Source organism: Octopus bimaculoides, chromosome 11 (genome assembly GCF_001194135.2).
Source record: "Octopus bimaculoides isolate UCB-OBI-ISO-001 chromosome 11, ASM119413v2, whole genome shotgun sequence".
Taxonomy (NCBI): Eukaryota; Metazoa; Mollusca; class Cephalopoda; order Octopoda; family Octopodidae; genus Octopus; species Octopus bimaculoides.
Genome location: NC_068991.1, coordinates 41984022 through 41986568, shown reverse-complemented (window position 1 = coordinate 41986568; position 2547 = coordinate 41984022). Strand labels below are relative to the sequence as shown.

The following is a 2547-nucleotide window of genomic DNA, read 5'->3' as shown; positions in this document are numbered from 1 at the left end:
GTAATGCAGGTCTTGTAAGAGCGTGTATATGTTAAATAAAATGTGACAAAGTCAAAATTGTATGGAATTTTCAGGACATTTATAAGAAGAAAGTTAGTCTTACAGCTGTTTCTGGGATATTAGGGATATCCCTTCATCAGAGACGATGTAAAATTGTTAAATAGAGGGAAATAGTAGAGTCCAATATAAGAGGCTATTTTAGTAAAGGATAGAAATAAGAAGTATAAAGGGAAATAAGAAAATAAAAGTAAAAAGAAAAATATATGTAGGATGTTATAGTTGCAGTTCCATTATCCAAGGAAAGTGATGTGTAGAAGTGGTAGAAATGCTTATTGTCCATGGTATGTAAATTCCGATAGGTGTTCATATTTTGTCATTACAAATGGTATGTGTGGAGACGTAGATTTCATGTGCTGTTCATTCAAAAGGGTCTTGTGGTGTGAATGAAATTTTGAGAATGTAGTGGTAGTATTAAGTAGATAGAAAGGAGAGAAAAGATGCGTGTTTTAAAATGAGGAGAATGGTCAAAAGGCGAGAAAAGAAGAAAGAAAGAAAGAGGAAGAGAAAATGAAAAAAGGGGTGCTAGTTGGTGTCAAGATATTATGAAGGGGATGTGAGAGGAGTAGGGGAGGAATAGGAAGAGATAAGAATATAAGGAAGGAATATGTGTGAGTGGGAGGTGGGGTGACATGTTTGAAAGACGCTAAGTGGAGGAATGAATACAGAAAATGGAACAGGAGGTACTAAAGTAAGTAGTAAATCTCGAAAAGGAAGGGAACAATAATAAGATATAATGATCAAGTTTCTAAAAATAGACGGTGGTGTTTATTGTAATGGCTAATGTGATAGTGGGGGCTGAGGAATCAGAAAGAGAAAGAAAGAAGTGTATATTGATATAGGCACGCGCGCACACACACACACACACACACCCATAAATATATGCATACACACGAACACATGCGTACATATACACACATAAATACATACATATGTATACACACACAGATATATATATATATATATATATATATATATATATATATATATAAAATTATATATTATATATCTTGAAGAGTTGTGTTTTAATATGTGGAATGCCGCTTTTAGGCATAGCTTACAGGCTGAGCATTGACCCTGGTATGGTCCATCTTACATCATCTCTGATATAGGGATATCCCTAATATCCCAGAAATAGCTGTAAGGCTAACTTTCTCTTTATAAATGTCCCGAAGATTCCACACCCTTGGCTTTGTAGTCTCATTTTATATATGAGTACTAATTCTTTTAAGCATGAGTACCACATACAAGTGAATAAATGCCTGTGTAATTGTAAAAATAAATTTATCTGTCTTTTAGAAAATCAGTGTTTAAGGAAGTATATAGTGTGCCAGTTATGTAATAACAAGGGATCGTAAGTATTATTACATAGATTCGCCTGCTACAATTTGGAAATCTAAATGTCATAATCATTTTCATTCATTTAACTAGAGAAGTAAAGGTAATTCTTAGTAAATGCGTTTGGGAGTAAAAGATAAGAATTTTAAGTATGATTTAAAGTGGTCCATTATTGGTTACACACTATAGTACAATACTGGTAATTCTACCTTAAGGTAATTATACCTTAAGGTAATTATACCTTAAGGAGATGTATTATATAATTACTTCCAAATTAATATTATTAAATTATAAAGGTAATTTTACATTGAAATATTCTCACAAATATAGAGCAGTATTTAGATATTTCAATTCTAAATAGCTCATTAATTATAATTGCTTTTTATATGATATAATATGCATAATTTTTCCAGAAATGTTTAGCATATTTAATTGGTAGATAACTAATTGTTGTGACGTAAAACATATATGTGTCTAATTGTCGTAACATAAAATTCCTATGTTTATTTTTTATTCTTTCGTTATCTAATGATGTCATCGAATGTTAAATACTAAACTAGCTTATCTTAGAATATTATATTTCTTCTTAACGTTCTTTCTTTATGCCTTTGTGTACTGAAAATATTTTCTTAGTTCACTTTGAATTGAACCAATTTTGGATTGCTTTGATAACGTTGTGTTAACATATATTTTCGGATCCATTAATTTGACTGATATTGTCTGTATCTAAATATGTTGATACAACAGAAACGATCGTCGGTATTGTATGGTTTAATCACTAATTAGAGATGTGATTTTCTCCATTCTTATTCTTGTCATACACTCCGAATTTCTTAAAATTCTTCTAAACGATATTTGGATTTACTTGTTATACATGCGGAATTACCTTGGATGTTTATTCTACTTGCATTTATTGGTGTCTGATTGTTCCATATAAATAACCAAATTAGTTTATCACTGAGGATTTTATAAATATTTGCATGGATTTAAAATCCTTTTTACTTATTATTATATATGTATATATGTATATACATACGCATATATATACACATATATACATATATATGTGTATTCGTAAAGATATATCTATCTATCTATATTTATGCATATACATATATGTATATATATGTGTGAATATATATGTGTATATAT

The 2547-nt window shown here is 29.8% G+C and overlaps 1 protein-coding gene across 7 annotated transcripts in view; it reads right to left on the bottom strand.

Moving 5' to 3' along the window:
- Positions 1-2547, bottom strand: part of LOC106878963 (major egg antigen) — a 62312-nt gene that overhangs the window by 5133 nt on the left and 54632 nt on the right. The gene's annotated exons all lie outside the window — the stretch shown is intronic.